This window comes from Coptis chinensis, chromosome 9, assembly GCF_015680905.1.
Source record: "Coptis chinensis isolate HL-2020 chromosome 9, ASM1568090v1, whole genome shotgun sequence".
Taxonomy (NCBI): domain Eukaryota; kingdom Viridiplantae; phylum Streptophyta; class Magnoliopsida; order Ranunculales; family Ranunculaceae; genus Coptis; species Coptis chinensis.
Window position 1 is genome coordinate 31,919,346 of NC_141464.1, and position 27,263 is coordinate 31,946,608.

The 27,263-nt window shown below is 36.4% G+C and overlaps 2 long non-coding RNA genes and 1 pseudogene across 2 annotated transcripts; all 3 read left to right on the plus strand.

The window, feature by feature from the left end:
* The first annotated feature begins 6,699 nt into the window (after window positions 1–6,699).
* On the plus strand, window positions 6,700–6,793 carry LOC147475563 (small nucleolar RNA R71; annotated as a pseudogene).
* A 4,684-nt stretch (window positions 6,794–11,477) lies between these two features.
* On the plus strand, window positions 11,478–12,601 carry LOC147475564 (uncharacterized). The gene is made up of 2 exons (XR_015209642.1): window positions 11,478–11,804; window positions 12,138–12,601. It is a non-coding gene; the product is annotated as an uncharacterized LOC147475564 (long non-coding RNA).
* Window positions 12,602–16,600: 3,999 nt separating this feature from the next.
* On the plus strand, window positions 16,601–17,435 carry LOC147475565 (uncharacterized). Its single transcript, XR_015207613.1, has 3 exons — window positions 16,601–16,708; window positions 16,812–16,892; window positions 17,376–17,435. It is a non-coding gene; the product is annotated as an uncharacterized LOC147475565 (long non-coding RNA).
* Window positions 17,436–27,263: the final 9,828 nt, after the last annotated feature.

Here is a 27,263-nt window from a genome sequence, read left to right on the forward strand (position 1 = left end):
TACGTATAACACTTGTCACATATGCAGCTCGATTATCCTATCCATATTCTATTACTGAGTTATGATCATCATTTCTGAAATTACGTGTAAGTCTAACTATCCTGTAAAACTTTCCTCCATATTTTCTAACATTGAACCATCTCATTAATTGTCTTGGGAAATCTGACATGACAAGACTTATTATGGATCCCCATTGATGATGTTCATAATCACATGGGTCATTAACTACACTTGGAATCTAGATTGGTACAGACTCATAGATTGGCTATAAATCTCGTCTTTTTCAGCCATTCGTATTCAAACAATTTTCACTATCCTTCCCTCAGTAATACTACCAATGGATCAACCAAGAAAAATAACGGCTGAGAAAGAGTACCTAAAAACTTTCGAAGATGGCCGGTTTTCTCTTTATTTTGACACCGAAATCATACATCGCGGATGGACGCCTCTTCTATATCATTCAAATTTGGTTATTCGAGAATTGGTTTTGATGTTCTACCAATTTAGCGGATCTGAAAATGGAAAATTCTACTTCAATGCCTATGGACGACAATTGGAATTGACTAAGGAAATGATCTCCGACATACTTCAAATCCCAATAAATATTCAGGAGTCCCTTTTTCAACAATCATCATTTGATTCCGCCAAATCTTTACTACGAGCTACCGTATCTCATGACGAAGTTGGAAATACACATCACATTGTTCTTCAACGCTCTTTGAAACAGAATCAACGTGTTGTGCTCCACTGGTTGGGACACAATGTGGTAGGTACATCACTCCAATCAGAAGTCACAAAGCCTCAACTTCACCTACTTTGGATTTTGCAGACTCAAAGAGATAACTTTTGTCTAATCCAACACCTCTGGAACGTAATCACCAAGAAAACAAGAACACCTCTGGAACGTAATCACCAAGAAAACAAGAAGGTCAGCACCCCTACCCACTTTAGTCATGCAGATTATGATGTGTTGGGGTTATCCAATAATTTCTCCAAAGACACCCCTTCAAAAGCACATATAAAAGTACTCCAAACAGACTACTCCGTTGGTTTTTGGACTCCTGATACTCTGATAGATGAACAGAACGACCCAAGCTCACATTCTGACCATTTATTTGATGAAAATGCCATGCTGAACATTATTAATCCCATGGAAGGCATTCAACTTCTTCATCATGGTTTGAGGGAACTACACGCTCGTCTAAATATCATCATCACAACTCTTAAGGATTTCCAAGAATGTCAAGCAATGCATGATGTTGAACAAGAGGAGATCTTGGAAAATCATTCTCAGTCCTTGCAAAATCACGCTCTCCTAATGGAAAATCAAACTGTACTCTCTGCCAACCAAGGGGACATTCAGATGCAGCTCGACCAACAAATGGAAGAACTAAACAGTCTGGTGCACGATATGCGTCTCCAAGATCAACATAACAATCCATAATTTTCTAATATTACTAAGTCAATAAATAAATACTCGTATCAGTTATTACATTTTTCGTCGTATTATCAATTTTGTCTTATCTTTATGTTTTCTTTTGTATGAAATGCTTAATAGGATTGTCATCATTTGCGTTGTGACTAATATAATTTAACATGTGCTTACAGGAGGGTCTATTCTCTTACATACTCATTTATCCATCCAGTTTGCCTTTGTTGTTACCTATTTCTTTACTTCATCCACTATGGCATCTTCATCAATTGCATCTTCATCAAACATGGTATCTCCCAAACTCATTCCTGAGCAATCCTTTCAGTCTATGATGGATTCCAATACCTATGGCCATCTCTTCCGTGACTACATTACAAACATCGGATGGTCTTCCCTAATTCTTCAACCTGACCAAACTTATTCTCCGAGTTTGGCTGCATACTTTTATGCTAATATGGAAGACACACCAGCATTCAACCATGCGCATGGTATCTACTTACACGGGTTCACAATCCAAGTTGGTGACACACCTCATATCTTTTCTGAACAACAACTTGCACTAACTTTGGATCTTCCATATCACGAACTTGTTGCATCATGGCATTACATCTATCATAATTCTTACCGTTCCTTTCAGTGGCAAGCATTTTGTGAAACTTACGGTAATGGTCTTGAGATTAAACGAGAAGGAAATGGCCATGTGGCATGGCGTGACGTCACCATTCCCTTAGCAAGCATGACCATGAACATGGGGACTGCGATGTTATTTGTACTCCTGAACATTATGGGAGATTGGCATTTTTCTACTGCCAATGAGGCTGCTTGCGTCGTATTCAGTGCACTAGCTCAAGGTCATACATTATTTAACATCATAGGTTGTGTTATCTCCAACCTAAAACGAGCTTGCACTTTTCATGATCAGTATATACTTTTACCGGTCACCGCTTGCCGAATCATGAAGACACATTTCCCACAGTTTTCAGCTACTTTTCATGACTGGGTCAAGTTATATTCTATGTGCCCAGCAAACAGAATCATTCGTTCATTGAGGTTTCGGCAATGGAAGCGTCCCGCTCGGTACCTGAGGCATGTTCGTTGTTACCCAAAGGATGAAGATATGAAGACACATTTGAGGAAATCTTAAAACGAAGAATGGGCAGAAATTTGGCAGACTATTATCTTTTGGTGCGATGCTAAGGAAATGCATTTCCTTCAAGAGGACGCCAGAACTTCACATCCTGCTGGATGGTAAACTTGAGCTTGCCATTGTATATATCTAGCTAAACCTTATGTTTTGTGTGTTATCGTTTTTCATGTTTCGTATGCTCTTGTTTTTCATTATTTCGTGTGCTATGTTTAGTGTGTTATTGAATATTTTATTGTTCTTTCTGAATAATATATTATATTATGTTCTCCAACCTTTCTGTTCCAGCAATCTAGCCCTAATTTTGCTCACGGTTCTCAGGTACTTTCTCTCTTTACTTATTGATATGCCGAGGACTAAGCATCATTCTCATTTGGGGTGCTTTAACCCTCAGAGCAAATATTAGGCAAATTGTAACCTGTATATAGTTTTTATTTTCATGTTTATAATTGAACTTAGTGACAAAGTCTTGTTTCCTTTTCAATGATGAAAATTGTCTAGAAATCTCACATTAGTATCCGAATTAGGATTTGTTTTTAAGAAACTTAAGATAATACGTATACAATAGTTTATACATCTTTTCATGAACATTCATGTACTGAGTATCATCGATTGTACATAGCAATAAGTTTCTAGAACCAACGGTTAGTTACTTAAACTATAAATCCTGTGAGAATCTAACCAAAAACCTTGACATGAGTGATTTGTGTGTGATGACACAGACGAGTAGTTTTCCCGATTAGAGAAAATCATGCATCTACTTACTTAATCACCACCCGAACCCTAGGCGAGAATTTAGGTCATCTTTGGATCGACATAGCTAAAAATTCTTACCTGTTACAAATTTTACCGCTAGTCACCCCACTGAACCTTTCATCAAACCTTTCACTTTCATCAAAAAAAAAAAAACCTTACCCATCTATTAAACCAAATAAAAGAACCTACCTAAGTGATGAGTATGAGAAATAGGATGAAATATGGAAAGAATAAAGAGAAAGACTTGTCCCAAATAAAAGTCAGTTACTTATTTCAGGAAAGAAAAATAGAATCATGTTCTTAAGCCATCTAAAATAATATATATATATATATATATATATATATATATATATATATATATATATATATATATATATAAATTCTTACTGAACAAGGTTGAAAAACTCAGTTGGAAGAAGGAAAGAAAACAAGGATTTCTCTAGTGTAAATATATGAAGACCCTATTCTCTCATACTCGTAAATTTTGATTATCCATTTTCATTTTCTTGTACACTATCACCAAAGCCCCACAATACCTAATAAAGACCTCTAGCTCGATTAGGAGTAGGGTGGTGTGATAATAAGTAGTAGACGTGATTGATCGACATCGGCTCCTCTGACTGTCATTGAGATGTGAGGAAACGTGTGACCACTGCACACTGGAGTTAACAAAACCTGAGTGGAAAATTTTTGAGTGAAATTGTGTTTTGACACATACCTGTGAGAACCCATTTAGGTACACTCTCCAAAGGATTCAAAAACAACCCTGCTAGTACATTTCAATGAAAAGTTCACTGCATGTATGATCATATGTAGATGTTTTAATTATTGAATACATATTAACTTGAGTTTCAAAGAAAACAATCCTCGTTTCCTGCTAAAGAGATGTATGGATATCTGAGATTAATTTAGGAAACGAAGTTTACATCATTTGAGTCGTTTTGTAGTATAAATGAAGTTTGTGAGTATCTTCTCGGAAAACTCTCACGAGGCTATAACTTCGTCCACTAGGGAATTCCTAGTGGTTTAAGACCTTTTGCATATGGTCAATGCAACCGCACTCGCTAAAACGAGAATTAGTTAGGACTACACATTTTTGGCCACTTATCTGTTTTAATGTCTCTTCTTTGCTTGAGGGACAAGCAAAGTCTTTGTTTGGGGGGTAGTGTGATAAGCACCCAAAAGTGTATTATGAAACCCCATTGAGACATATAAATTTGGTTAATTATGTGTTTAATAATCATGAAATAAATATGTTTTCATACTTTTTGGGGTATTCGCAGTAAACATGGAAATATTATTTAAACCTGCGATAAAGCACGAGGAACGACATATATATGAATTCTTCCAAATCCACACAGAAGCATCAAACTTTCGAAGCTCCTACCTCTTGAACCAGGACTTCGAATGCGACAAGTGAGCTGCTCAGACAATCAGGGCGATGAACTCTACGCATAGGCGGGAAGTTGTAAAATTGCCCAAAGACCGGACCGCCACTGGACTACACATTTTAAAAACATTTACCTCAACAGAAAGATGACCAAAAGATAAGGACATCTTACCATCGCGGCAATTTATAAGCGCATTGGCAGTTGCCAAGAAGGGGCGCCCTAAGATGATCGGTACAGAGTCGTTAGCGACTTCTGTATCGAGGATAACAAAATCTGCAGGATAGTAGAAATCCTGAACCTTAACAAGCACGTTTTCCACTACACCCTTAGGATACTTTATAGACCTGTCCGCTAACTGCAACGTCATTTTTGTAGGTTGCATTTCTTGTAGACCTATTTGTTTATACAAATAAAATGGGAGTAAGTTAACACTCGCCCCCAGGTCTAATAAAGCGGTCGTCGTGTGGGATTCTCCTAAGGTGCATTTTCTGATGGGGCGACCAGGGTCCTTGTACTTAACAATTCCATTATTTTCTGATAAAGTTGGGAACTGTTCAATTAGAAAGGCGTCTTTAGGTATGTTGGTCTTGCGCCTAGTAGTTCACAGCTCCTTAAGAAACTTTGCGTGGTTAGGTAGCTTTTTAATAGCTTCGAGAAAAGGAAGGTTTATCGTTAGATTTTTGAAAACGTTCCTAATCTCCTCAAAGTTTGTATCCCTGGTCATCATGGCTAATTTCTGGGGAAACGGTGATTTCTCTCTATATTTAGCGTATGGCTCAACTGGATGTCTAACCTTGGGTATCTGTTTCTTAGGTTGTGGTTTAACTGGTACCTCTACAGTGGTAGGCTCTTCAGTTTCTATTTCGGTATCTAGTTCGATATCCGGTGTAGGGACTACTGGTGCGGTAACTATAGGCATAGTTACTTTGTTATCAACCACTTTACCAGAACGGAGAGTGGTGATGGCATTTAGCTCACCTACGGTTGTAGTTTCCGTACTAGTATTACCGTTTACCTCAAAGGCTGTGTTTGCTATTTTAGGGTTTGATATTGCTTGGCCTGGAAACACGCCTTTTGGTTAGGCTTTCTCTTGGGCTAACTGTTGTATGCCCTGATTTATGGATTGTAAGATCTGTTGGTTCGATTGAGTCATTGATTGGACAAGTTGTTGGGTAACCTGTATAAAGGTGTCGAAACGATCCGATTGTGTAGGTGTAATAGTCACAGGTGGTGCGACTGGAACTATCTCACATTGATTATTTATGGGCGGGGTGTGATAGTTATTATTGTTAACCGGAACGATACCTCTATTGGTATTATAACTATTATAATTACCCTGACCTTGTGCTTGACCTTGTCGTGGTTGCGCTTGGTTGTTATAATTATTATAATTCCCCTGACCTTGTCCTTGTCTAGGTGGAGCTTGGTTATAATTGTTTGCTTGCCTAACATTTTGGTTATTAAACCCTGGAGGTGTAACTTGTTGATTGTTTCGCCAACTAAAGTTGGGATGTTGTCTCCATGGGGCATTAGGAATAGGATAGCTATTAATGGAGCAAACATTATCTTCCTCTGATTGTTATTGTTCATAGGCTTAGAGGACAATAGGAGTCGTGGTGCTTTCGAGACTCAAACAGAAATTACATGGGTTGGAGTTGGCATTCATGACGGGGATAGGCTTTTGTTGAACGAAATAGCCTCTACCTTTTAGTTAGAGATTCGATTAAATTTTTAAGTTCGGATCGGGTTTCATCTCAAACATACCGTGACCTTAATCTTTTGAAGCGAGGAACTAGCGAGGCGGGGATATCATCACTACCCCCCAATTATTATTGTGCTTAGTTTGATCTTCTAAAAATTTGTAAGCCTCCAAGGCTCCTTTACTTAGGAAACTACCCCCATTCATTATGTCAAGGACTTCATTATGGTGATATAGAAGTCCTTTGAAAAAGGCACGAACTAACGTGTCTTTCGCTAGGTTATGATGTGGACATTCTATAAGGAGATCGGTGAAACGATTCCAAGCCTCTGAAAATGATTCATGAGGATTTTGTCAAAAGAAATGAATCTTGGAAAGCATCTCATCCGTCTTTAGGGGTGGGTAAAAATGTTCCATAAACAGCTGAACAAGTTTTTCCCACGAGTCCACAGAATTAGGCGCTTGGGCAGTTAACCAAGACGCCGCCTTATCGGCTAAGGTGAAGGGAAATACCCTCAGTTTAATTTGTTCCGCACCAACCGTAGGATGGTAGAATGTTGTAAGGACTTTTTCAATCCTACGCATGTTCAATCCTAAACCATGAAAAATGGGTAACAAATTAAATATGTTTGGGGGGATTCGAAAATCCCCCACTGGGTCTGCTAGAACGATGCAAGATTTAGGGCTATCGCTCAAGGCTTTGTAAAAGTCGGAGAGAGGAGTCTCTCTTTCTTCAGCCATTATGTCAGGTGTGGTGTGTGGAATAGTAGCTAGAGGTGTAGTGATTGGTATACTAGATAGACGTGTTTGTTGACGTTGACGGTTAATTACGTTCGGTGTTTTTCTCCGACCAGACCTTAATCTCATGCAAGTCTAAGTCTAAACACGACAACACTCCAAACAATCTTGATATACTAGTATAAACCTCTAACTGGAGGTGCGAGGTGTGGAAGAAAAGAGTACCTGAATGCCTCCTTGCTTCGCTTACGAATAGCATCTTGTTTTCGCGTGATCAGTGTGTATAACAAGTTAGAACACTGAAAACTTGAAGAAATGGAAAGTTTGAAACAAATCTTGGGAAATCGGACAATTTCAGCAGAGGGCGCAGGTGCGCTCCGTGTAAGTTCAAGTTACAGTGTTTGAGCGCGGGTCGCGCTCGGTTTGGGCGCAGGTCGCGCACAGGGTTCCAGGCGTTTGGGCGCAGGTGCGCTCTGTGTAATTTTTCGAGGAACTTTTCAATGCTGAAACGGACAACCACAGTATGAATCAAACAAGGGTGGGTGGGTTTAATGGGACTTAAAAATGACTAATTATACTATGAAACCAATGCTAAAGGGAACTAAGATGGCAGCGGCACCATTTGATAACCGTAAAAAGAATAGTTTTACCAATTACTAAAGCTCGCGAGAACTCTAAACGCTAGTAAAACTAGAACTATTTTCGTATATCTAATTTATCAAAGTTTTCTACTCTCAATCAAATTAAGATATAGTGAAGTAGGAAGTTCGTTCCACTCCTTGTTCTTTAGCATGCAATGGTTTCGTGTCAACTAATCAATCATAAGTCTAGTGAGAGATTTATGAGGGGAATTCTATACTACGAGGTGAATTCAATTAACAAGTTACGAATAACGAAATGAGAGAATGCTAAGGGTTTGAATCTAGATAAAGAATTAAAGGGAATTGAATCCACCTTAACTCGACTTAATCCTACTAACAAAGACTCGTCGTGATCCAAATTGAATGCTTCACATATCAAAATAGTAATTCTAATCCCTAATTATACATGGCATTTCTACCAATTAATAACTAGTATGTGAGCGATTAAACCCATTCTCATTGTGAATTAATCGTTTCTAGAGTGGAATAATTATCACGACGATTTCTAAGTTTAACAAAGATCAAGCTTCATCAAGGCTTCTTCAACCCCTCTAATGGAGGTTTAGCCTTGATTCATACAACTATCATTTCCCATTGAATTAAAACTAGACATCATATAAAAATTATATCTTTATGCAATTTGTCTAAACATTAATTGAAATCTTAGGTAATAACTAGGAAATGAATAACAAGTAATAAAGGAATTTAGATCTAAATAATTGTAAATGACAAAAAATTGAAATGAACAAGAATCTACTATTTTATTTATCTAATGATGAAGAACGATGATTTAAGAGTTTAATCTAAAACAAGAATTGAATTGAAACTAAACTTAATTAAAAACAACTAAAACTAGATCTAGAATTATATATAGTTTAGGTCTAATTAGCTACATTTAACAAAGAGCTAAGCTTTTGTTTTTATATGCTTCAGATCCAAAAATCGTGCATGGGGTTGGAGCCATGTTTTGGGCCGGAAAATCGGGCCCAAAACCCAATTCTTTTAGTCCGAAAAGGGCTCTTCAGCTATATTTGGCTTCAACAGACTTTTCGTCCACTTCTACTCCTTTGATTGGGACAAGGCTTAGACCATTGGAAAGCTCTTTCCGAGTCGGTCGTTTTGACGTAAGGTAGGCCCAATTCCGAGGTCTGAGTCCAAAGATATGGTCTTCGGAAGTTCTGCTGACTTTGTGCACTATTTCTGCCCGCGTGGACTTTGACTTTTCATCTTTTGACCGGGCTTTACAGAGGCTTTGTCTTCTTGAAAATTGGCCTTTAATCACAGAACTCCTTAGCAACCGACCTTTGCTCCTTTATCTCGCTAAAGTGGCACATTTCTGCACATAATGGACTTTACTGCCTGAAATGCATAAAAACACGTAATCAGTGTTAACTCTTATTTATTACTCACATAATTGGTCTAAAAGTATGATTGTTACGGGGTTAAAATTACAGTTTTGGGCTCTTATCACGGTCCCACAAGACTGGATGAGTCATAAATCATGGAGCATGTCAAGACAAAAATGACAAATTATTGATGCAAAGTTGACACCTTGCATGTAATTAATTAGATTAGGTGTTAATAGTAAAAAAAAAAAAAAAAAAAAGGCAAGGTGTGACTTTGTTTTAATGTGGTGGATAAAAATGAAGTAAATGTGGTTTGATGTTTCACATGGGAGGAAATGAGATGTCTCTCAAATGGAGAAGAAAACAAAACAAGGGGGGGACACTCTATTTACTCCCTTGACTTCTTTTCCTTACCTTGTATTATTTTAGTTCCTTAGCCATTTTTTATTTAGTTTTAGTTTGGTAAGAAAATCTTGTAATAGTTTTAATGGAGGAAACTTTGGTTTTCTTCTAGAAAATAAATAAAAATCAAGTGAGTTTAGATAGTTACTTTTCTTTTTCTTCTTTCTCTCTCTCTCTTTTTGTATTTCTAACTAGTAATCCTTTATCCCCAAGGATCATGAGCTAACTTCCCTTTTGGGGAGTTAATCCAACTCATGTGAGGGAAAATATTTGTTGTTAGGTTGGTAAGTTGTTTAGGAAGAACAACTAGACCTACATCCTTTCCCAAAATGATAGTTGGTGTAGTGTCTAGTTAGGAATCAAAGTGATAAGTTTAGAGATAAGTCATTGCTTTGTTCCATTTGCTAACATGTATGAGCTTAGAGATTAGCCATACATGTTAGGGATCAAGTTTTCTTTCATTAGGGCTTGTCTATGAGTCTAGGAAGAATCAAATGAGCCTATTCAATTCAACAACAAAAAGTTATTTTCACATGATGAGGATTAGCTTTCCACCTTTTCTTTAGCAATTTGTATTTTGTCTTAGTTTCATGATTTCTAATCTTAATGTTTTTCTTTAATGTTTGTGTAGGAAAGAAACTTAGTATTTGTATTAACTTACTCACTAGTTCCCTAAGAGTAAAAACCAAATTGTAGTTGTCCTAGACTTTAGGTTGGTTCGAATCCTTATTTCAACTTTACGAACACGAAGATCGTGAGTAAGGAAACTTTGAATTCGCTCTTTCGCCAAATTAGAGAGTCAAATCTCTAACATAGTAAAAAGTTTATATCACTAACACAAAAAGAGAAACAAGGTTTTTAATCAAAATTATCACATACAAAAATCACTACAATCTGGGTTTTACTTAAATTGGAGAAGAAAATTACATTTTTAGAAAACCCTATTAACATCTACCAACGATATAAAGCAAACCCACTAAATTTACAGCCAAAATCAAGAGAGAGGGAGAGAAAACCAAATACCTGAGAGCTGAAATTGGGGAGAGATGAACAAAATCAATACTTGAAACCCTAGCTAGTTGAAAAAAAAGAATGGTAGAGGTTGAGAAATGTTCTGTTGAAAAGAGCCCCGAGACGGTTTTTTTTTTTTTTTTTTTTTTTTAAGGGAGTGGGGTTTTGGTATATTTCTTTACCCACGATATTAATTTTTTAGGAAAACATTAGCCACTTTTTCTATAGAAACAGTGGGGCATATAAATATGAGAAAACAAAATAGGCATATTGGTTTGTACTGTGGTATATGGCGTATTGGATACCACTGTTTTACAAGAACAGTGGTATTTGCTTGTACCGAAATTAGAAAAGATATATTTACTAAGATATATTTACTGTGGTAACTGGTAAGTGACTATTACCCACTATTATTGGGAAAATAGTGGTATACACAAGTTTGCCAACCGTGGCTAATGTTACCTTGTCCTTATTTTTCCTTATCAATTCAAAGGCCGAACCTGTTGAGAAGTCCCCTTTATGATCTGGACACCACACCATTGTGTATTCCCCTTCCACTACTAGTTTCTTCATGACTTCCGTGCAAATCCCATGGTTGTGCGGTAGCTCTTTGAAGTTATCAGGAGGTCTCCACTAGCCATTCACTAAAAAATGACTGACTTTAGCAGTGCATCTTTTAAGTATAGCTTAACACTTGTTTAACTGAAAAATTACCCAAACAATTATCCCTCCATAGATTGATACATTTGCCATTCAAGAAATTGTCACTCTCAAAACCATTTACATCGTAGAAACAACTTACGAACCCAGTTTTTTATTTTAATAACCCTCAAGGACAAAATAATTTGGCCCTATATTTTCTTTGTTTTAAATACCACTTTCACCATTCGATTTGTTTTATAAGTAATCAAAAAAAATTAAAATTACCCTTCGTCTTCTTTTCTCCAGAGTGAGTGAGAGAGATGGAACTGGCGACTAATGGAGTAGTAGTTACTTATATGCAATCATGGTGATGTTGGTAATAGACCAGCATCAGCATCTTGCTCTTTGGAATATCATTTTGGCTTTGAAGCTTGTGATCTATCATTTTTTTTCCTAACATATCTAACATCTACTTTTCTTTTGAGTTGATTGACTGTTCGGAATATGGTGTGATGAACTAGTGCTAGTTGTAGAGATTTCATATTTGAAGAGAGTTTTTTAAGGTTTCAGCCATGAGACGACGTCGATCATCTTTTCGTAAAGTAAGTTCTTGATCTTTTAGTCTTTTTTTATTAGATCTTACTGCCTCTTTATATGTTGGTGATATGGATATGTTGAGCTCATTTCTGTAGATGGATCAAAAAATTTATCATATTAATTAGTTATCCAAAGTTGCAAATTGAATGTGAATTAGGAAATTTGTGTTTTTTTCATAGTTCTTGATGAACTAAATTTTATCTTGTTGAGTTGATAAATTGTTGATTGCATTATCAATTACCATCAGTCATTAACTGTCATTTGGCTTACTTTGATAAGAGAGATTGTGGGCATGTCGAAGTTGATTTCTAGTTTGTTGAACCTGCTTGTACATGCAGGTCAAGGATGCATTGGTGAATATGGATTGTAGCATCAAGGAAGCTGCATATAACACTCGGCTTGGATACTACAATTCAATTAAGGAGATAGGACGTGATAAAACTACACTAGTAGAACTAGCAAGTCGTTTTTGTGACTCAATTGGCCTACATAAGCCTCCTGCACTTTTCAGGAAAACGGCAGTCAAGATGGGTTTGAGAGATATCCCTGGCATCCGAATAAGAAAGTAGAATGTGTACAATCAACCATTCAAACCTCACTGACAGGAGTCCAGCACTATTTATATTTTCAAGATGTAGTCCGGCGCTATATTTTTTTTTTTCTCTTTTCAATACATCTTGTTCTAGAGATATGTGAAATATGTTGTAATTTAGTTGCTTTTGGAGCTTAAAGCACGTTTCTCATGTCAGTTCACTTCTACACCTACACATTACATTATATATTAGAAAGTTATACCAGTTTATTTTCTGTTCTTCATTTAATAGTAATCTTCCTTTTGTTCTCTGTGTAACTTGCTTTGTTAAATGTGGATCAAGGATGCCCATACCCGCATTTGGATAGCAAATGACGGTTCAAATCCGCCAAGATCCTTTGATAACATAGACTTGAAGCAACACATTGTAAATTTTTTATGTTCTAACAAAAGTACAAAAGCACGTACCCCACTTCGAATTATTGGGTACGAACAATGATTGTTCATATTCCAATAGTGTTCTCACTGATCATTCCTCATGTTGTTGAGGTATGAACAATTATTGTTCGTAGTCCAATATGGGTATGAACAATTATTGTTCAAAGTTCAATAGTGTTCTCACTAATCATTCCTCATGTTATTAAGGTATGAACAATTATTGTTCATAGTCTAATATGGGTATGAACAATGATTGTTCATCTAGTAGTGTTCTCACTGATCATTCCTCATGTTGTTAAGGTATGAACAATTATTGTTCATAGTCCAATATGGGTATGAACAATGATTGTTCAGTATAAATAATCTGTCCAATAGTGTTCTCACTAATCATTCTTGATGTTGTTGAGGTATGAACAATTATTGTTCATAGTCCAATAGTGTTCTCACTGATCATTCCTCATGTTGTTGAGGTATGAACAATTATTGTTCATAGTCCAATATAGGTATGAACAATGATTGTTCAGTATAAATAATATGTCCAATAGTGTTCTCACTGATCATTCTTAATGTTGTTGAGGTATGAACAATTATTGTTCATAGTCTAATATGGGTATGAACAATGATTGTTCATAGTCCAATAGTATTCTCACTAGTCATTCCTCATGTTGTTGAGGTATGAACAATCACTAGGGGTATGAACAATGATTGTTCATAGTCGATCCATTAAGGGTATAAACAATGATTGTTCAGTGTGAACAATGATTGTTCATAGTCCAATAGGTATGAACAATCATTGTTCATAGTCCACTAAGGGTATGAACAATGATTGTTCAGTGTGAACAATGATTGCTCATAGTCCACTAGGCTTATGAACATTGATTGTTCAATGTCTACTAGGGGTATGAACAATGATTGTTCAGTGTGAACAATCATTGTTCATAGTCCAAATAGATGGTGAGCATATTACAAGGTTTTTAGAAATGTTATTATGTTCAAATTGAAGTAAACAATGTGTATTCTTTTTTCTTCTCGCCTTAAGCGAGGAAATGCCACTAACTCCCTCCTCTATAGAAAAGAAAACATTTGCTCACACTATAAGATCATCTCTACAACTTTAAAAAAGCCTCCCCTCAAATATAGAATTCTGGTTCCCCAAAAGCTGTGATGGTTGTGCTTGCAAATTGCAATACGGCTCTGACGAGTGATATAATAACGGAAAATCAACAAAAATTCTCAATTTTAGGAATTAATTGAATTCCTAGTGGTTAGCATAACCACATGTGGGGGCTTATTTGAATACTTTAGAATGATTAGTTGATTGCGCCTCAGTTTCTTTGGGGTTCTCAGTGTTTTGGGTTGTGCGCGCGATTTTGGGGAGTTTCCAGTTTTTTAGGGTTTTGAAGAACAGATGAAAGATGGTGGGTGGTTAAGTTGGCTTTTTAAGTTTTAGGGGTAGACTAGAGATTTCATCTACCCGGTCTTTCTGGCTTATTATGGAAAAAAAAGTGGTTCTGCGGGTGATTATTTTGTCGGTTTTGTCCTTGAGACTCACTCTCTGTTTACCATTACCCACCACCCACTGGGAGTTGGGCTTTATCTCTTTTAGTCTCCATTTTATACCCCTCCATACAAAACTTAGCTTACAAATTGGACTAACAAGGATATTATTGAGCGTACACCATTTAGAGCATTTATCAACCGGCTAAACAATTTTTTCCAATGGCAGAAGTGCACAAGAAGTTAGCTAGTAGATCAGGAAAAACCATTTTTCCACTACTCCATGATCCATTACTTTAACTTTGACTAGGTATTTTTATGGGTCGCGGTATTGACACCCCACTTTATAGAATTGGCACCCCTTTGACCAATTCAAATGTACTAGCAACCCTCCATTAATCATATAAAAAACACTCATGGCAAGAAGTTGTCGTGAGATCGCACCATCCACGGCATCGGGTTGCCGCGAGATCCCATATCCCACGAAAGGTGGTTGTCGTGGGTCCTTTTTTCTTTTAAATTTTTTTTAATAGCCACCATAAAAAAAAAGTTAGTTGACGCGAGATGGTTGTGTTCACTAAAATAGAGTTTTTTCTTGTGTTAATTATCAAAACTCTTCTTCATTAATTTGATCACAAGTTTTTCTTATAGCATATGAAAATATTTGTTGCGAGATAGCAAAATTATGCCTCGATTGTACATTTTTTTTGTCATGGTTTTGCTGTTGTTCTTGGAGTATATAAAGAAGCTTTAAAGAAGAAAATGAGGTATCCATATGCCGTGTGTGTTCAATATGCAAAATTTGAAGTGAAAAAAAAACAAAAAAAAATGTTCTGCGGCAACTGCCTGCCGTGGGATATGGAATCTCTCAGCAACCCGATGCTGGGGATAGTGCGATCTCGTGGCAACCCAATACCGTAGAATTATGGGCATGTGGACATATAAGGAATAACCATTATTTTTTTACTTTTTTCCAAAGGGGTGCCAATACCGCCCCCCATTTTTATTCCATATTGAAAAATAATAGGTTCAGTCATTCAAATAATTATTACTCCAGCAAACTAGTTAAATCAATGATGCTTAATGGCAACATTTGAGTGAATGCAGGTGCCGACTAGCAAAGTCGGTAAAACTTTTGGGTGATGATACCAGAGGTCTGGGGCCCAAACTCCGCCAGCATCAAAGAGTCACTAATCTCATTTAAAACAGGCTTGCCCAATCAAAAAATAAGAGCATTCGAATGAACTAGTTTCCCCTAATAATTCACATCGGGCCTAGGGACATTGACAATTTGACAGTATATAATTGCATAATAGCAGCGCTCCTCAAAGAACTGTTTTTTTTAAGCACTCTAGACTTCAAATTGGTTATGGCCAAAGCAACTTGAACATTAAATCCTAAGTATAATAGATTGCGATATAAACCCAATTTTATGTGACTGAATTGAAGTGTTGTCGCAGAGAATAAATAAATGACACTTTCTAGCTCTAAAGCCAAATCAATATGAGAAACAATGATAAAAGCACACAAAGAAATTTCAAAAATTTATACCACAAAATTGTTTACGTAAATGGTATATTTTGACAATACAAAATTGCATAAATGCATATATATCAAAGACCATGAATACTGAGTAGTTGAGAATGCTCCTAGTGACCCACATCAGCCCCCCCCCCCCTTTTCTCTGATACTGACACATCAGATTTTACAATAATTCAAAAAAAAAAGTAAATCTACGCCCTTTTTTGCCGATTTCAATTGTTCGTAACCCAAAATAGATAAAAAAAAAAAAAAAACAAAACCCCTCTTTCCATACTCTCTTTTCCATTGTACAAAACACCCCCAACTCTGCAAAAAAAAAATCATCTCTTCAAACCCTCTCTCTTATTCTTCTTCCAAAATTAAACTAAGGTCATCCCTTCAAGCCCTCCATTCATCAAGTAAATCAAACTATTGCAATAACCTTACCAACATTATTGAAGTTTCAAGTCTCTCTCACACACAAAAAAAAAGGTCATGGAGTGAAGATGATTTACAATGGGAAACCTATTGATTTGACTCCTGAACAAGAGGAGGTGGGGAAAAATATAATATATGCTGTCTGTTTATTGAGAAAAAAAAATTCTGTTTAAATACTCAGTACATGGTCTTTTTCCAGCCTAAATTGTCGTATTAATGCATTCAAATTGTTTTATCTCGGTTTCTCTGTAATCGAAGTTGTTCACCTTTGCTAAGTGCAGGTTGCAACAATGTTTGCAAAGTGATGAAAGATACTTGATTATGCTACTGAAGCCAAAAATTTTAGAGAATTTCATGACCGATTGGAGAACAAGATTACTAGGGAAGAATCATATTATAAAGAAATTTGAACTTTGTGATTTCACCCCAATCTATGAATGGCATCAAAATGAGAAGGAGAAGAAAAAACAAATGAGTACAAAAGTATGTTAGTGTGATTACTGTTACATAAAGAAACATTTGTATATGGATCTTAGTATATTGTTCAATGTTGTTTTGATTTGACTAACATTCATGACTTCTGCAGGAGAAAAAGCTCATGAAAGAAGAAAAGATGAAGCAAGAAGAGAAGTATATGTGGGCTATTGTTGATGGTGTCAAATAGAAGGTTACCTTTGACTTTGACGTATATAAGCTCTTAGATATTTATTTAAATGTAACATGAATCTTATGCTGGTAATTGCACTTAATTCTTTCTAATAAAATAGGTCTCAGTTTGAGTCATATATAAACTTTGATTAGAAAGAATTAAGATGATGGTGTATATCGAAGTTGTGGTTTTGAGAAATTGGGAAAGTAGAATGATAAAAAGCATACACAATTCTCCAGAGTTGGTGTTGTTTAGGGGTTGTGCTTTGTTGCATATTACATAGTCCCCATTATGGATGGCCATGAATAGCTGATTATGGTTTTCATTTGTAATAGCATACATACACCTAGAGTACTTGCATTTTACCAAAAAAAAAGGGTGGGGGTGGTGTTTAGTTTTTCCGCTGAAAATGTTTTTTTATATGCATATGTAATTTTAGGTACATGCTAATTTATTCAAGGTTTACATTTTTTTTAATGGATGTGACATTCTCAATCTCAGGTTGGAAACTTTAGAGTTGAACCACCGGGATTGTTCTGTGGTCGTGGAGACCATCCCAAGGTTATATACTTTGTTGTTTATAAAATGATTGATTTTTAGAAAAGCATGCGATTAAAAGCTTATAATGGCTGTTAATAGAGTTTATTTTTATCATAAAGGTTATTATATGTAGTCTTATTGGTTTTTATGCTTTCAGATGGGAAAACTGAAAAAATGCATTCGTCCAAGAGATATTACCATCAATATAGGAAAAGGTGCTCCAGTTCTGGAGTGCTCAATACCTGGTGAAAGGTTCCTGAATCCAATTGCATTAAGATTGCACTTATTTTGTGTTTTGAGGTGTGAATGAGGATTTATTCTGTTATCCTTCCAAGGGTTAATTTATTTGGGGTGGCTTGCAGGTGGAAAGAAGTAAAGCATGACAATACTGTTACATGGTTAGCATTTTGGAATGAACCTATCAATCCAAAAGAATTCAAGTATGTATTCTTGGCAGCTAGAAGTTCATTAAAAGGCCAAAGTGACAAGGAAAAATACGAGAAGGCTAGGCTGTTGAAAGTAAATTCTCAACTCATTTCCATGTATTGTTTTTTATGTTTGTTCTTGAGTACTGTTTGTGTGCATATGTGGTAATAACTGTACATTAATCGATATCTATGCAGGAATACATTGAAAATATAAGAGTAAATTACGCCAAGGATTTCACGAACAATGATGTTGTGAAGCGGCAAGTAGCAGTTGCTACTTATCTTATTGATAAGTTAGCTCTCAGGCCAGGAAATGAAAAGCAAAGGTCTAATTTTTTTTTTTGTTAGTATTTTCCATCATTTTAATTGTAAAACCTTTGGCATTAGCAAAGATATGTATCAGTTTTGACAGTGTCCTATATATCATGACGATATGTGTATATTTTGCATAAACCATAAGCGCAGTCTACTGATTGCACAGGTTGAGGGAGGTACTCAGAAGGAGAAGAATGACCATAAAGAACAAACCTACAAATCGAAAAAGGTAGTTGAATAGTAGTACCTCAATTTTTCCATAAAAAAAGTCGCTTAGTCGCTAATCATTAACTTTCATATTTTTAAATCTCCATTGAATTCAATTGCACATCATTTTAAATTCTATTCATATTGGTTGTTTTTCTTGCATACGTTAAAGAATATTTAAACAAAGTTTTGTCTTGATTAAGTAATGGATTTGGTTGGAGAAGGGGGAGATTCAGTTATAACTATGAAAGTGATTAAAGACATGGGTTTTGAGACTATGACTCAGGTAACTCTTGAAAACTCTTTTTCGATGTTTTCTAGATCAGTGCTTACTACATAATTTAGAAATAAATTATCTTTGTGCAAAGATTTATCTAGAATGAGTGTAGTTTGATGAAATAAGAACACTAAGCATTGGATTACAATCGAAACTTGCTATGTGAAATTAATATGATTCAATACTTAAGCAACCTTAGTATGAATAGACTTGAACTAGGGGAAAAGAGAAGAAGATTTGAAAAAGAGCAAGGGATAAAGTTCTCTAAAAAATCAGAGGGTGGAGGGCAGATCGAGGTCCTCTCACAAGCTGGAAGATCAGTTTTAGTCCAAGCAGTTGCTCAAGCAATGCCTATCTATGTCATGTCTACTTATGTTTTGCCTAACAAGATATGTTTTGGAAATGAGGATATCTATTTGGCTTTAGCAATATATATGTATTACTTATTTAATTTCACAGTTTTTGGCTTCTGGAGATTCATTTGAAAGATCGGTGTTGTTGTTCTTCTGTTTAATCTTGGATGTATATTCCTAAATAGTTCAATAATAGCAGTACCATAGTATTATGAAATAGCTATAACAATTTTCTCCGTAGTTGCTTCCTGGTATTAAGAAACAAAATTATTAGAATTTGATATTAAGAATTGAATCTTAAATGTATAGAATTAGAGACACTCAGTTCCAGCTCATCAAAGTCGCCCAAAATTTCAAATTTCAACATAAGTAGCCATAGAGTTACTCAACACAACTCAAGAAATAGATAAATGATCAAGAGAAGTACGAAAATCCTACTTCAGTTTTCATTTACATAAATTCACTTTTCATTTGCCCAAGTATTTTTTTTGTTGAAGTTTGGTTAAAAGATGAACTCTGTTTTTCAATTATCAATTTCAGTTTTGCTTGATGTTGTGGGTTAATAATGTTCATAAGAGTATATGATACACATATCTCTACCATTGTTATTACTACAAGGACAGGTTGATGTTGTAACTGATCCATTAGCCGAAGTACAATGGTGGGTACTACAACATTTGTCTATCTAACACAGAAAAAGGCCAAATCCGCAAAGGTTGGTGATACAGTCCAGCAAGTGTTGTCCAAGAAGACAATTTCTAGATCATTATCAACTTGCAGTGAATAAGATCGATATTCGTGTCGAGTTCAGCCAATAGAGATGGTGGGTGATTTCGGTCCTTTAGAGGTAAGTAGCAACTATAAAAGGAGTTTAGGCTTTAGCCAAAGAGGGACAGAGCGAGTGAATGAGGTTCAAAGTCAAGAACAATTGCGTAATAGAGAATCATTGGAGTACTCTAACTCATCAAATGGAAGCTTCCCTACTTATGAGAAATGTAAGTACAGCGAAACAATGTATTTTCTATCGTGAGCATCTATTTTTCTTTTTTAGTAGCAATCCACAATGCACTTTCCAACCAATCAAATCGTCTAATATCAAATTTTATAATGTAATACGACTATGCTTTGGTGGAACTGATCGAAACAATAGAATATGAAAAGGTTCACATACAGTATGTAAAGATTTGATCATTTGATCATTTGTTTAAAGTGGCTTTAATTTTGTTTTAACATCCTCAGTTTACAACTATTCTTTTTTTAATTTTGTTAGTGATTTTGTTTTAAAGTGGCTTTAATTTTGAAATTTTCTGTCAGCTTCTAGGCATAGTATTCAACATCCTGCGTGAGAATAATCCAAAGCTTGCAGGAGATAGACGTAGGACGGTGATGAGGCTTCCCCAAGTACTTCGTGAAGGCACCAAAAAGACGGTGTTTGTGAATTTTATGGATCTATGCAAGATGTATGTCGAACTGAACTTTCACTGGATTTTGATTTATCATTCCGTTTGTCAGTTTGGTCACTTCAGTTCACTGCACACTGATTCTGTTAGTAATGTGTGTATGAACTATTATTGTATCGGTAGATCGTGTGCCTTATAGTGATATGTGTATGCCCCACATGGCCACATTGATAGGGTTATATACTAAAAGTATTACTTTTGTATTAACTCTAATTCTTTATATTTTGAATGAGAATCATATGGGCAAATGTTATGCATATTATATATGTTATTAGTTATATGCATGTGTCTAATACTTTATGTTGTAGATGATATGGTGTGAAACACAATAAGATCATATCATCAGTACCTTATAAAGTATAAGTAATCGTTCACAACCTAGATGGATTTGGACAAACCATTGGTACGGTTGTAGTATAATCTGGTATTAGTCTATCTTGACTATAGGATTACACTAATACACTTTGTGTGTATTGAACAGGACCAAATGAGGTTGTTTCTCCTTATACTGACTATATAAGAGAACAAACACCTCTGTTATTATGGATGCTTGTTCTCCTAATCTGGATATAATAACGGACACTTACATGTATTGTACATTGCTTTAAATCATCAATAAGTGAGATTCATTTGTGAATCAACAAACTCGATGGATTGGGTAATGATATTGTATGTAAGGTGTGATGTTGATTATAGAAGGAATCCGTGTCCCACAAGAAGTCGGGTTGATGATGTCCCCTTGAGGAGCTCAAAAAGATTGTCATGTAAACCCTGCAGGTGGATTTATTCCGACATGACAATGAGGTTGAGTGGTACTACTCAAGGACATAAGAAGTTGATTAATGTAGTTGTCAGTAACTTGACTTAATCAATGGATATTCGATATCTTAAACACGAGGAGATCAACGAGCATATAATATGGAGCCCATAAACGCTGACACGTAATTTGGGATTAGGGCGGTAGTGCAATAATGGCCTTTAGTGGAATAAGTCATTTGTTGACGGACTTGGGCCTTGTGTTCTGGGCGAACATGGGAAGCCCAAGCCCGTCAGGAGGCCCAACCCTAATTTCTCCTCATGGTCCCTGTTGTAGCCTATAAATAGAATACTCTCTCTCTGGCCAAAATTCACTATTCACCTGGTTTAGAAAAATAGGCAAGGAAAGATAGATCCAAAATTGGATCTAGCTTTGTGAGAAAGAAGGGGATTGGTAGATCGTTGTCCACACAACGTCCAATCTATTCTAAAGGAATACAACAGAAGATCAAGGGGTTGATTGTTGATTCGGATTCATAAAGCTTGGATTCTCAGAGTTATCAAAACTAGATCTAAAAGGTATGTTTTCCAATCACAAATCGTGGACACCCATTAATTCTGCTGCGTGTGGTGTTCGCGGTTTGTAGAAATAGTCATTCTGAAATAACGGTTCCTACACACATCATGTTACAAAAAATGTTAGTGACTCATCTGATGGGTAGACTCGCATACAAAGTCTATTGAATTAAGTGGTCTTAGGTGGCGTCTGGAATTATTTTAGAACGTGGAAGAAATTGTAACCATTAGGTTGGATTGTAAACCAGTTTGTACACTTAGACACTTAGTTCTTATTGAATGATTGCCCATTTCATAATTTGCAGACACATTGTGATCAAGTAACTTAAAATTGGAAATCCGTTTTGTGGTGCATAAGCGCTGGAAGAAAGGATTAAAGGAATTATACCAGAGAAAAGGTGATATTGGCATCTTGACCTATAAACAACCAAACTGAGAAGCTTTATCATCTCCCCCCTCTTGAAACTGATGTCTGTTGTCACATGGAATACATGTTTTACCATGAAAGAAATAAGAATACTAGACCTTTTTTTGGTAGTAATTGTGGGTATATTATATTTACTTCTTATTGTTATGTCTTTCCTATGGCGTGTTGTTTAATGTTGGGTGTGACACCTTATATATTATTGGGTTAACCCCCACCACACACACATACACCCACCCACCACCAACAAAAAGAAAAATAAATAAATAATGCGTTAATATGATAAATGCTCTCTCTGTGTGAATCTACAATTTACTGTTTTAGATATGCTGACAAGCATGTGCCTCATTATGTTTCTTGAATTATTATCTTCTACACCTTACACTTTCTTTTAATATTCAGGATGCATAGGCAGCCGGAGCATGTCATGATTTTTTTGCTAGCTGAAGTAGAACAAGTGGATCTCTTGATGGTCAACAGCAACTATAAATCAAATATAATATTTATGGGAACATAATTTAAAAAAATATCCTTTTATTTTGTTCAAGGGATTGGTGTTTTAGCATATGCTATGTTATTTTGTTTGTGTTTGGTTTACCTATCAAAGATTAGAATACTAGAATAAATAATGCAGGGGAACATAATTTAAAAAAATATCCTTTTATTTTGTTCAAGGGATTGGTGTTTTAGCATATGCTATGTTATTTTGTTTGTGTTTGGTTTACCTATCAAAGATTAGAATACTAGAATAAATAATGCAGACACGGTGAGGGACAAAGTTTGTCGTTATCAGTTAATCCATTACTACTATATCATTGTAACCAGCTCTGTTTGTGCACTTGCTCCACATTTGTCCAAAATGACTAAGAGTTGAACCATGGTTCACACAGGTTATGTGCAACAATCTTTTAATCATTACTTTTGTTGAAATTAGTAAGGAGTTTTGAGTTAGAATACCATACTTGCGTAATACTGAAGAAAAATGTCTAACACATAACACGAAAGTCTTATGTGTGTCAGCTGCTTAAGTGCTTTTAACGCATTGCTTTAGGACTTGGGATTTGTTTGATTGTTGGTGGGGATTTCAGGTTTCAAGTTGAAGTTAGATGGCCCATTGAATGCCTTTCAACTGTTGTTTTCGAAACCAGCTGATTCAGTTGAGAATAGGAGTGGAAGCATTGAGTCAAGCACATCTAATGTGAATTTTGTTGTTTCTGAGACGACTCCAATTTATGCTTCTGAGATCAAAATTGATATTAGTACTTTAGGTATACAAACTTCTATATCTACGAAGATCCATACCGAACATCACTTCACAAGTAGGATAGCAAGTGTCTGGGCCAAATTAATTATGTTGAATTGAGAGTTAGATTACAAAATTGTGGACAACAATTTATTGAAACAACAAGATTGGAGAAGTGAAACCCAAAATGGACATTGTGTCTTTTACTTGGTTAGATTCTTTAATAGTCTCGCTGTTAAGAATATTGCTAGTATGAAATTTGTGGTTACTTTGTGATGCTTGCCAAAGGGTATTATTATTTACCCAAACTGTCACTGTTATTTTTATTTTATTTTTATTTTTTTTTCAATTGAAAGAAAAAGTAAAGGTGTATAAAGTACTTGCATTCCATTGTGTTAGAGTAGCACTGAACATTAATTCTCATTTGTGTTTGCATTGATCACCATTTAGCTTAGAAGCCAAATTGTATTCCAGTCATTCCCATGGGCATCTAGCATCTAGACAGTCGCACAAAATATGTTTAAGAGCATATGTAGTATCACACCTTTTGTAACACTTAGATGCCATAATCCTCTCTTTTGTGGCTGCCAAATTTCCATGTTGTACCTGCAATTTTTGGACATCCATGCACCAAAACATTCTCTCTTTTCTTGATTATTAATTACAATTGTACATCTGTTGTAGGTTTTCGAACAGGATATGAGGGAACTAGAAGATCTCCTCTCCAAATTGAACCCTATGGCTGAAAAGTTTGTTCCTCCTTCCCTCGCAAACAACAACCCATGTATCTACTGGAGCCTTTTATGCTAACAATTTTCTCATGTTTAACCTTTTGAGATGTGGATCACAGTTTAACAGTTGAAGAGAAGAATTACTTTGTGCATACGGGAAAGACTTGACAGTAGTTGGATATTATTAGTATAATCAAATGCAAACAACAGTTAAATTGTATTATACGGCCTATGAGCCTTCAAGTAGCTTATTCATATTTATCGTATTAGCAGGCATGTAGTACATAATGTAGTATGTCTTATTTTTCTTGAGAGCCTACCTCTAGGTGAGCTCTATTTGACTATTGTACTCTTTTGAAATTAAAATTGAATTATTATGTGTTTATCACCTTACAATTATAATGGTGGTTATTCTTCCAAAATCTCTTTGTATGGACTTGAGCAGCAAGGCAATAACATCCCCTTAGGGTCACTGGCGAGGCAGTATTAGGTCAAATTTCCAACCCATCCTACCAAATTTCATTCATGTTCAGATAAAAATAGCATAATAGTGTACCATTTGGAGTAACCTCAGTCAATGTAATTATGCACTTGACATGTATTTTAGTTTATGAAGGAATCGTGTAATTTATCATGTAAACCAGATATTTTTTTTCATTTGAATTTTGTTGTCATTAGAAGATAATGGGGATTCCTCTTTGAGAGATACACAAAAAAATTGATCAATTTCTTTATACTATTTGTCCCTAGGTTCTGATTGCGGATACATGAATTCCACCTACAACTTTTTTTTTTTTTTAAAGATAAGCTAGGGTTAGGCTGACCCTCACCTGTATAAATCAACCAAGTCTTACATAGATCGTACCTATAGCATCCTCCTCTATGAGTCTATACAATTCTCTATCTAGGGGAGGAGTAAACTTTACTAAGTTATTACAGTCAGAAATTTTAAGCCCTGCAAGCAAATCTGCCGACTTGTTAGCTTCCCTGAAAACATGCGCAAAAGAGCAGTAGCTGAATGTGGCAGCTAACTTTGATATCATGGCTTCCAAATTCGAACAAGTCCATGGTGGTTTTGCAATTTTTGTGATGATATTCACTGCTGAAAGGGAGTCAGTTTTAACTTCCACCTTTTTATATCCTAATTCAGTGCATAACTCGAGTCCAATCGCGATTGCTTTCAGCTCCTGATAGAGAACAGCTTGTACATCACCGCTTCCCGTATAGGCTGCTACCACCTCTCCTTGACATTCTCGATTATACCTCCATGGCGGACCCTCCGCCGTCAAAGCACCATCTGCGTTTAGCTTTACCCTGCCTTCCTCCGGAGGAAGCCACTTGCACTCTCACCTCTTCCTTTCTCTGAACTTTACCCGAATTCCTAATGTCTGGCAAAGCTGTCTAGCTTCCAGCGAATCTTCAATCTCAGCTGCTTGCGTCTGAACATACCTCTTTGTATCTCTGCTGATTTTCCTCAGGACTATTTTCGCTGGTCTCTCCCTACTCTTGAACCTTCTCCCATTCCTTTCTTTCCATATCCCATCAACTGCCACACATGTATAGACCTTATAAGTATCTGCCACGAAGCTGGATCCTCTACATAACCTCAGCAGCGATAACCACTCCCTATTTAAACTTCTAACATCCGTTATTATGCCCAGGACTGATTTTATACCATCAAAGATCTCTCGCGAATACGCGCATTCAAAGAAGAGATGATTTGAATATTCTCGACTTTGGTTACACAAGCAGCAGTTGGAGGAATTGAGGATTTTTTTGTGCACCAGCCTATCTTGCGTTGATAAGCTATTAGAAAACAGCTGCCAGGTCGTAAAGGAGTGTCTTGGGATAACCCATCTGCCCCACACAAGTCTCTGCCATCTAACTTTTACATATTTTACCCTCAGGGCTTCATATGCACTTCTCGACGTGAATTTCCCACTCTGATGAGCTTTCAACACCACTCGATCTTGAACTAGATGCTTGTTGATTCGTGTACTCAAGATATCCTCTCGTAGCCTATTACACTGGATATTCGTACCACTTCGCCGTTCCAATCACCTTCGTTAAGAGTTGATCCATTTGTGGCATTTAGTGGGAGCTGTATTTCAAGAATCGCCTGCAAGATTGAACAAAAAGAGGGCTACTATGACACCATAGATCGTGCCATACTAATGTATCTCTACCATTGGTGATCGAGTACTGAATGAGCTCTCTCGCTTCTTTTCTGCTCTGTAAAATGTTCCGCCATGACCATGAGCAGTCTTGCGGGACTGTCATCGTCCACAAGTATTTATGGGCCAAAAAGTTCTTCCATACCCAGTCAACCCAGATGCTACTTTCCTTCGCCACTACTTTGAAGACCAAACCACAGTAGGCTCCTTTGTTCCATACTTCCATATTCATGATCCCCAGACCCCCTTCTTCCTTTGTCTTGCATGTGGTTCTTCGGCTCGCTTGGTGCACACATCTCTTTGTATTAGTACCACTCCACAGAAAGGTCGCACAAACTTTTTCAACTTGTTCAAGAACTGTTTTTGGCAGAATGAATGTTCGGGCCCAATAAACATGTAGTGAGCCAAGCACTGATAGTATGAGTTGCAATCTACCGCATGAGATAGCGGTTTTGCTTTCCAATCCTTGATTCTCGCTTGTGACCTTATCTATCAGTGGTTGACATTCTCTGATTCCAAGCCTAGCTGATATGAGAGGAAGTCCTAGGTATCTCACTGGAGGGGAGACGAGTTCAATACCTAAAATCCGAGCCAAAGCCAAACTATCCTGTTGTCTCATAGCACCAGTCATGATAGTGGTCCTCTGCGAATTTATCTGTAGCCCAGTAGCTGTGCTAAAGTACCCCAAACATTGCCTGAGTGCATATATGGAATCCACTTCCCCTTTACAGAAGATAAGTACATCATCCGCAAAAGCCAGATGCGTGAGTTGACTCCTTTTGCATTTAGAATGGAATTGGATCCGCTTATTTTCCACACTCTCTCTGATTAGGCAGCCAAGAATTTCCATTATTAGCACAAACAAATATGGAGATAGGGGATCTCCCTGCCTTAACCCTCTACCT